Source organism: Pseudopodoces humilis, chromosome 9 (assembly GCF_049639895.1).
Source record: "Pseudopodoces humilis isolate 2021_Gansu_Grassland_sample_001 chromosome 9, ASM4963989v1, whole genome shotgun sequence".
Lineage (NCBI taxonomy): Eukaryota > Metazoa > Chordata > Aves > Passeriformes > Paridae > Pseudopodoces > Pseudopodoces humilis.
The window spans coordinates 19,648,798-19,658,612 of NC_142208.1; the positions used below are offsets into that span (position 1 = coordinate 19,648,798).

At 38.2% G+C, this 9,815-nt stretch overlaps 1 long non-coding RNA gene across 1 annotated transcript; it reads left to right on the plus strand.

The window, feature by feature from the left end:
- Positions 1 to 6,797, plus strand: LOC148183781 (uncharacterized). Its single transcript, XR_015773250.1, has 3 exons — positions 1 to 164; positions 5,973 to 6,074; positions 6,163 to 6,797. It is a non-coding gene; the product is annotated as an uncharacterized LOC148183781 (long non-coding RNA).
- The last annotated feature ends 3,018 nt before the right edge of the window (positions 6,798 to 9,815 follow it).

Genomic DNA, 9,815 nt, shown 5'->3' on the forward strand with positions numbered 1-9,815 from the left:
TGGGGCTGGAGAGAAGGGATATGTGGTGAGGAGGTACATGACAGTGGAGGCTGGAAAAGGAAGACTTTGAGGAGCAGGTGCTGGTCTGAACTACTGAGCACAAATTTGGAGCTCTGCCAGCTGAAGACATGGAGCAAAATCCTGTAGCTTCAGTTCCCTGATAGGTACTAGCTGAATGTTTATGTTCTGCTTTCCATCTTTTATCCAATCTAAAGAGGTTAATTCTTTTCCTCATCTGCAAAGTGTTTCTGCTGTTTGCCTGAGAGGTTAGTGAAGAAGACTTCTGATGTAGGCTTTATCTTCTGTGGTGCAGAATGAGATAAAAATACTGAAGATTTTTCAGGTTCTCTGATCTTGATTTAGCCTGTGTTTTGTAATACTTTATTTCACTTCAAAGAGTGGTGTGCTTACATAAGAACTGAAGTAAATGTTTTAAAGAACAGTTATTTCTGCAGCAGTTGAAAAGATTGTACTTTTTCTGTTGTGCTGGGCTGTGTGTTCGGTGCTGGGGAAGTGAATGCTTGACTAAGAATTCCATTAAATTTTTGTTACTCTTTGGGTTTTCACAAGTGCAGTATGTTGTTTTTATCTGTATTTTAGCGATCAGATTTTTAAATAAATGTGTAGGTAAATGTTATGGTGCTTTCAAGGCATAAAACATATGAATGTAACCAAATATTATACAGAAGTGTTTGTTTTGCTTTTTATCACTTAATTGTAAGTGAAAACCTTGAGTTTTGCTGAACTATCTTGTGAGTTTGAGCAGGCAAATCACTTCTTGTCCTTACTTTTAGAAAGACTGGCTCAGAAAAACAAATTGTTGGTACACACATGAAGCAAATGCTCTCCTAAAGAAGCAGGCTTGAAACAACTGCATGACGTTTAAATTATTTGGGGGATTTGAGGCTCCAGAGCTGACTTTGAATGTGGTTTTCTCTTAAGAGTTCCATCAAATCTGCTTGATTTTGTAATTCCTTTGACATTCATTGCAAGCAGTCCAGGCTGGGAGTAACAACAGGCTTTTTTGGAATGTGACAGTCTGAAATACCAAGTTGTTAGCCAAAACACACAGAGTTTTCATGAAGACTATGATTCCTCTCCCAATTCCTCATTAATTGTTATAAGACTTTACTTGCAAAAGAACAAACAGTGAAGAACTGGAATGAAAGCTTTTGATTTGTGGGTGGGGAAGGAAGGACAGCTCTACCTGTAAGTCAGCTGTGTTCAGTAAGCCATGATTGCTTTCTGTAGGTCTGGTTTATGTCTGTATGGGTCCTGCCAGTATAAAACCAGATGTTTCTGTTTGGATCTTTCTGATCCTTGTTAGCTGTGTTTCATTTGTGGATGATACTTTCAGCAGGTGGCTAAAGCAAAACCTGTCTGAAGTGTTAGGTGGTACAAAGAGGAGGAAGTACATCCATAAGCAGTAGCATGTTCCCTGAAATCCCTGCCTCCCTGTGGAGGGACAGAAGAGTGTTTTTGCCTGAAAGTTGTTTCACTCTACACATCAGTACAAAAAGACTTTGCTGTTTGCTTAGATCCGTTTCAATTCTGCCATTAAATGCAGTAATGGTTTGGCAAAAGCTTAAATTTATTCACAATACTGGTTTCAGCAAGAACCAAACATCTGAAAATGTGGATGTATACAAGGATTCGCACAACTTTACCTACACTCTCTGCAGGTGGTGGTACCAAAGAGAATGCCTGCAAATAATTCTGTTTACACTGGGTGTAACTGCTGTCAGATCAGCTGGGGTTGTATGGCAGTGCTGTGAGACTCAGATGTAGTGAGGAGCTTTAGGGTCTCAGCTTACTGGTTTTGTGCTACTCTGCTTTGCATCTGAGGAGACCCAGCTGGTTTTGCTTAAGCATCAGTTGCAGCTCCTCACTGCAGTGATGTGGAGGTGAGCCTCCTGTCGGTCTTCAGTGGTTAAAATGGAGATCAGTGGGACATCAGATGTAATGACAGGTAATTGCTGTAAAGTGGGCTGATGGCACTGTGGGAACCAACAGGACTTTGAAGCTTATTGTACAGAGGCTTATTTCTGTGGGTGGGGTGACGTGGGCAGTAGAAATGTCAGATGTTGCTTAAAGAGACCAGAGTTCAGAGAAGGAAACGTGTTTTTTCTACTCACATACTGCTGAACTTGCCATCCTGGAACAGTACTAAAAATCACTTGGCATCTTTAATTTTTAGTCAATAAAGCTGTTTAGATACCTTTTAAAGTACTTTCTTTCCCCTGAAGAGTGCAAGTTCTTAAACACTTCTAAGAAAATACATCCAGTAAATCGTTGCTCTGTGTGAGTTTAAAATGCAAAGGTTAGAATGTGGGTTTTATGTGATTCATAAATATCCCACCTTGCTCATGCACATTTTCATCTCTGACTGAAGAGACTGACACCATCTCTCCTCTGTTGTGACAATTGCACAGTTGTATTTAATGGCTACACTGCACTGTAATGTGAACTATGCCTGGCTGGTCCTGAGGGCTTCCTGCTTTATTCCCAAGGGCCAAAGAATTTTCTGTGTAAGCACAAAGCATTTTAGATGCAGCTGCAATTCGAGAGCTGGTGTTTGGTCCATAGAGACATAATTTGTGTCTCTGAACTGTTAACAAATTTTCCAAGTTGGAGCACTGAGTTTTCCATGGAAATCACCATGGAGGTTGGCATGACACAATTTTCGATGGCTGGGGGACAAAGCAGAGTAGCACAGAAGGTTAGGAAAGGCACCAAGGATCTGTCTTCAGACACAACTGTGCTTGGAAGGGCTGGTTGTGCTTTTAGCTGTGACACCCTCTCCACCTGGCTCAGGTTTCCTTGTACATGGGATTTTGGTCACTTGGGAAAATTGTTCCTCTCCACCTCCACTCTCCAGTCCACTGTTAAAGCCACCAATTTCTTCTCATACAGAACTCATTGCTGTGGCCAGGGGTGACAGCACTACAAGAGGAAAATTCTTAATGAAAGGTCTCAAGGAAAAAAACAGACCTGGTGAGAAAAGGCTACCCAAGCACTCAAAAAAAATATTAAAAACTAAACAAAAAACAAGAAAAATCATTCAAAGTTCAGCACTGGACTCCTGGAAAATAATTACAAGCCAATTTCAAAACAATAGTGTGCATTTGGGTAGTTAGAAACTAGGTAACTTCTCAAAGAGTTAAAAAGGATATGTGTGTCATCTCTTTGTAATGGGAAAACAATGCCAGTTCATGGTGATTGGGTGAATTTTTTAATGGGCTTTAATTTGGATCTTCTAAATAATTAAGGTTTAAACAGAGAGACAGACAATGAAATTGATTATCTGGGATTTAGCTTAAGTGCAGTGATCATTCAAATAGGTTGATATGACCAGTTTAGGTATGAGACAAGTTTTTATCCATTTTTTTTAATATCAGTGGAATTATCTTCTTCCATTTTCCACATAATTAGGGAGATTTTCTGGAAGTTAATGTGGTCAAATCTTTCTTTCACCTGGCTCCAAAAGCCTATACGCTGTCCAACTCATATTCAGGGTTACAAGGTGTTGCTTAAGACTAGGTTGCAAGTAAAAAAGGCAAAATTAATAGGAGACAAAAACTTTCTGATTTTAATTTTCATTGCTTGTCCACAGGAAGTCATCAGTCTTTAATGAACCTCACTAACTTGCCAAACTTACTGAAGAATTATGTTCTCAGTATGTTACATGATCTGATTAGCTCAGTCACTCTCATTTCTTGAGAAAATGATAGTCTGACTAATTCCTTTGTTTTTCTTGAGATTTTTACAAGTAATTTAACATCTTGTAAAGATTAATGTCTCAGAAATGTCATTTTGTTCTTTGCTCCAATCTGATGACTGCTATTTTCATTTTGCAGCAAGAGCAAATTAGTGAATTTCAGTTAATGCAGCAATTTGTCTTCCTGGATACAAATTTGCCTTTGAGGGTTTTCTTTTTAGGCTGAAGGATTTTAACAGTAGTAAATATTAGTGTTGAAGGAAACCAAATTCAATCATATTATTTCTCTGCCTGAAGTACTCCATTACACAAGTTACAAGAGGATTGATTTAACTCTTCCATTAACTCTGAAATATTTCTGTGCACATTCCATTAGATTTTTAAGCTGAATAATCCCCATCAATTTGACAAGCTCCTCAATGCTCTTAACAGGTTTTCATGATGTGGGAATTTTATTTCTTGTTTTGAGGTTTCTTTGTTTTCAGAGAAATGTAAAATGCTGATGTGAATAAAACTCATTCACCAACTGGCTTTAGGTATGCAAGACATAAATCATTCAAATATTATTCACTGTATTGAAATAATTGTGATGCCTATTTTGGCCCAGGCATGAATTTCAGGTGCCTTAAACTTTTTTGTCATTCTTAATACGTTAAATAGTTTTTTGAGGTTTTTTAATCATATTTTCATATATAAAATATGACATTTAACACAATACCTTACTCATAGACATGGAGTCACACTTGTATTATGGCTTTAATTAAAGGGTCCTTAATAATTTCTGAAAACTCTCATTTATTTTTCCTGTCCCTGTACATGGATTATGTCCTAAATAGAAGAAGCAGATGTTGCCTAGGTAACAGCAGTACTCACAGCTCTGATTGTAAAGGATACTTGGCCTTACTGTTACTACATATAATTTATACTTCTAATTGGCTCCTAAAGTTAGTGTTTATGGTTTGGCTTGCTTTTGGATTTTTTTTTTAACACTGCAGTCAGCCTGAGCTCTCTGCCAATGTCCTTTCCTCTTTACCTGGATACCCATATGCATCTAAAGTGTGTGTGATAGGAGTGTTAAAAGGATGGGCTAAAGAAAGATGTCCGCAGTTGTGCTGCTGGGGTGGAAGACACAGAATTTAAACTATCACAATGTATGTATTTAATGTATGTATGGTTTTTCTGGGGATTGTTGGAATTAAGCAGGTGTGCTTTTAAAATGTTCTTACTAAGAACAAAATTAATCTAATTAAGTTTAGGAAATGGAATTATATTGATTGCATTTCCTCTTGGGATGGAGTTGCTCAGATCCATATCAGTACCCCTTTCTTGACTCTGTCTGCAAATTGGTACTCTGTAAGAGCACTCATTTTTCATCACTAGCACCATTTGCAATAAAGCTGGAGAAAAAGCTGTAAAGTTGATCAGCTGTGTGCGGTACAGGGAGCTAGAATGCCAAGCAGCTGGCAGTAAAGGTCTAAAACAGAGAAAGTCTGAAACTTTCCAGATGAGGAGAAGCAATGCAGAGGAGAATAGGAGATTGCTTGTGGCTTTCCACAATCTCCTGGTCCTCTCAACATCAAAGGTGACAGCATATGTGCATTAGTCTGTGGAAAACCTTGTAGGTGTCCCACCAGTGTGGTTCTTCCTCTGCTCCTCCTGCAGCAGCACCTTTCTGCTGGGAGACTTGGGCTGCCAGCTTCTGAGGTGTAACAGCTCCACAGTGCCCTGAAAACTTCCTCGTTGGAAGTTCACTCTTCCCCTAAAATTTAACTCTCAAAACTGAGTTTCATCAGCTTGACAGATTTCTGGTCTAGAGGTCAGGCAAAAACTTCAGTTGTTCTTTGTGTTCTCTTCCTCCTAAGTAATGTTATGTTGCGTAATGCATCTGGGGTAAGCATCACAGCTGGTTTTCACTTAGAGTAATAAAATATAAAATAAAATGAAACCACCTTTTACTTAATGTATAATAATTTAACTGGATAGGAAAAAAAATCATAATTTGGGGTATATCACAAAAACTGCTGAAGCAAAAAATAAAAGCTCCCAATAAAATTTGGAGCATGGCTAAAATAGCTTGCATTTTTGCAGAAGATTAGTTTATGCGATGGCTACTCTAGCATTAAACTCAATCACAGAATTTCAACTGGGTCTTATTTTATAAGCTTTTTTTATTAATTTTTATTAAACAAAGTGGAATTTTGGTCTCATTAAAGTGAGTGATGAAATAAGATACTGCCTTTTTGTTTCATGCCAGGAATAGCTTTACCCCTATCTGCTTAAGATCCTGTGTGTATCAGGAGAAAATGATGAGGTGATGAAAAGGGAAGAAGCTGAAGGGTTGAGGCTGTACAGTTAGGTAAAATGATGACCTTGTCACCTATCAGTGTCCAGAGATCACTCCCTTGAATATTTGGCTCACTAATATTCTGCTCTCTTATTTCCAGGCATCCTTAAACTTAGGACCCCTGCATGTGTGAGGAAGTGCTGCTTGCTTTGCCTGCCAGTAGCAAGTGTTTTCTTATAATCCTCTGCACTCCAGACATGTCATACCAAGGGACTCTGCAGCAATATTCATCTCCCCTTCCTGTGAAGGGTGTTCTGTATAATTGTGTAATGTATTAGCTTGGCTCATGTCAACCTCTCAATTAAGAAACTTCCTATCATAGCTCTGGATTTTAGCCCTGTTGAGTAAGAGCAGCTCCATCAGCCAAGTAATACCTATTTATAACATGATGGTTCGATTTTCTTTTGGCCTGGAATTTCTATTTTGCCTTCTCCAATTTATACCCAGTCTTTGCTGTATTGAACATTAATCTCAATTCTGTGTTTATCAGTCTGAAACTCACCTTTAAATCCGTTGCTCCAGTGCCATGGAGAGGGGTAGGAAGGTTAGCCCCAATCAGGAGACTGTAAATGATAAATTATTACTACTGTATGTAAATGTTATGCTATTTAGACAGCAAATGAAACTATTTGAACCACTTGTAAGGTGAAGCACTGGAGTCCTGTCTTTTTTTTCTTTAGCCCTGTAATGACTTGTGCCTCTGTCATGCCAATAAAATTATTGCTGTTTGCTTTACTCTGCAGGGCCCACAAGCTGAAAAAGTAACACTGCAAATGTAGTTCTGATTCAATCTGTGGCTTTGTGTCTCTTTTCAGCAGGTTGGTGGGTTTGCATATTTCTTGCTGAGCTTTGCTTTCAGCTTCCCCAAGAAAGAAAGGAACAAGGGAGAAAAAACAACAACAAACCCTAAAAATAGACCTTTAAAATCTTTTACCTCAGAGTAATTTGATCCACCACGTTGCCCTACTTGAATGGGGCAAGCTGCTCCAGTGCTGCCAATGCCCTGTCAAGAAACTATGGGGATGTGATGTTGTCGGCACCAAGATGTGATACTCAGCAGGCAGAAATTTCAACATTTTGCCACTTTGTCAATGTTTTCCATTCTTAACCTTAACAGAAATTTTCACCACCTCTGCTTCATCTTTGTGTAGGAGATAATAGCACAGAGAGCCAACCTGCATAATTACCATCATATGTGAATACTCATTTATTTTGTTCTCTTAGTTTGTTCTAAAGTACTTATTAGAGGGGCTCTGTGACTCAATAAATAAGTCATAAAATCATAGCACAAACTTCTATTTTTAAACATACCTATAAAAAGTAGCAATGCAAATAAGTTGTTGTGTTGCCTATTTTTAATATTTTTTAAGTATCAGTTACACTAAGATGTTCTAAAGCATTTGTCATATTGCTGTTCCAGACTCCCTTTCTTTTCAGCTCCCTCCTACATATCTCATTATTTTAAATCTTAAATCCTGGCAGTGAGAGTTAACTCTTTGATACAGCTCTATCACTTCAAGGACAAACAGACCACATCCATGAAAACTGGAAAATGAGTGCAAAATAATTAGTTAGAAGAATACTATCAAAGATGAGTAAAGCCATAGGGCCAAAACTTGTGTGAGTAATCACTCTGAGATAATAGGAAGCTACTACAGAATTTTTTCTGCTTTAGACAAGTCCAGAGCCAGCTGGCTCTCAGTCTGGTAGAATTGCAATGTAAATAGGTATGAGCCAGGATGCTAATAATAAGGGGAAAAAAATCTTTCTGGTGTAGTGATCAAACCTCTAACTCTCTGATTCCTCTGAGAAATTGAAGGGAATGGTGTACCTCTTTGTGCTGCTTGAGATGAAGGAGCAATGACTCAGTTGTAGGGGAAAATTGACCTTTGTTTCAAGCATATGACACAGATATTAGGGCTCAGCTTTTATTAAGTTTTCTAGTTATAGAGACTTTTAAAACAATCACATGATGAATGGAAGAGTTCAACATGAAAAAGAGAGCATTCAACCAATGGACCTGCACGTACAACAGGCAGTATTGGATGTCTCAGCATGCCCTCTTAAAACAGAGGGTTTGCTAATATTCTCCTGCCTGCCTTCAGCAAATTTGTGGAACTGCTGTAAGGTGGAAAGGGTCATACAAATGTTGTTTGAGATCAGTCTTTTTGGTTCACCTCTGTGCCAGCTATATTTTTCATGTTAAGTCACTTCCTTTGCCTTCTCAGTTGCTGGGTTCAGTCATCTGTCCTTACACCTCTCTCCTCCTGCTCTCCTTCCTTTGTCTCTCTCTCTCTTTGTCCTTCTCTCCTACCCAGAATATTCTGTGATTCTGTGAAACAAGCTGCTTTATTTTTGCCATTGCTAACTCTCCCCTGTTGCATTTTGGTAGCTCTGAATGAGACATTATTTACCTGGACAGTTAGTTTTAATGTTTCCTTGGAAACAATAGCTGAAAACACAGAAGAATGTGACAAACTTACTAGTTTCACTTTTCAGTATTTAAATTTAAAGTAGACCTTGATATACACCTTTTCAGGAGCCAGTGAAATTAAAATTATTTCTGCTCTAATCACTTGATATGGTTGGCTGTATTAAGAACCCAATAACAGGACTGTTCCGAGAGAACCTATTCAGAGTGAGTTAAAACCTGAAAGTTAAAGCCTTGCATTAAATCTTTCTGCCTTTATTCTCTGTGACCAAGATAACAAGAGATCAAAGGTCTCTGAAGTTATTCCCCATGAAAAAATATAGAGAAGGTTGTGACTGCTGTTGTAGATTGCCTACAATGAGCTTCTCTTTTAAGAACAAAATAAAAAATATATCTTTCTACCTGGCTTGTGGCAGTGTGAAGTTTTTTTGTGGTGAATTTTGGTTTAGCTTTCTTATTGTTAGCTTTCTGTTCCATCAGTCATTCAGGAATAGAGTGTGATGCCATCTGTATCCATGGGGTATAGAGAACTGGGCCTGCAGTCAGTGTGGGTTGGTGTCTGTAGTTCATAGTCTGCAGGTTAGATGTCAGCTGCATTGCTATGGATGGCAGCAGCAAGGTCACCTCTGAATTTCTTCTTACCTCTTTCACAACAGAACCTTGGCTATTGGAGAGCATGCTCCCAGTGCTGGAAAGGAAAAGTTTGCAGCTTTATGAATATAAAAAATTGTAACCTATTGCCTACTGAAATAATTTCCAAAACTACTCCAATGTAATCCTGCTTTTAACAGCTGTTTTGACATAGGTATATTTTTTGTCTTTAACTGAATTTTCTAAACAATTTGTGCAGAAATAGGATGTCATATTTACCTCCTCATGTATCCTGGTGTCAGATTACTAGAGTCATCTGGAATGTGCCAGGATGGACCCTCTGATTAGTTAAACTTGATGGCTCAGAATGTTTTAGCAAATTAAGTTGTTCCTTTGGAAGTGAGTGGGAAATACACTTAGGATTTTCATTATCTGTGGTATCTGATGGAGTTATTGTATTTGTATGTAAATTTTTCATTTCTATATAAATTATCATATTGCTCAAGAGCTGGGAGGTGGAAAAAGATCATGCTACACTTTCCATCATCTTGAAAAATATTCTTTGCCAAGCACTTCCCAGCCTCTTATCTGGAGATATGAAGACAAACACAGAATATTTCTGTTGCTGAAAATAACCAGTGAAATACAATAGATTTGCACATCTGAGCTGAACAAATGGTTTCAAAATTCCTTGAATTTTGAAATCTCTTCCAACAATGCAAGAGAAAGTG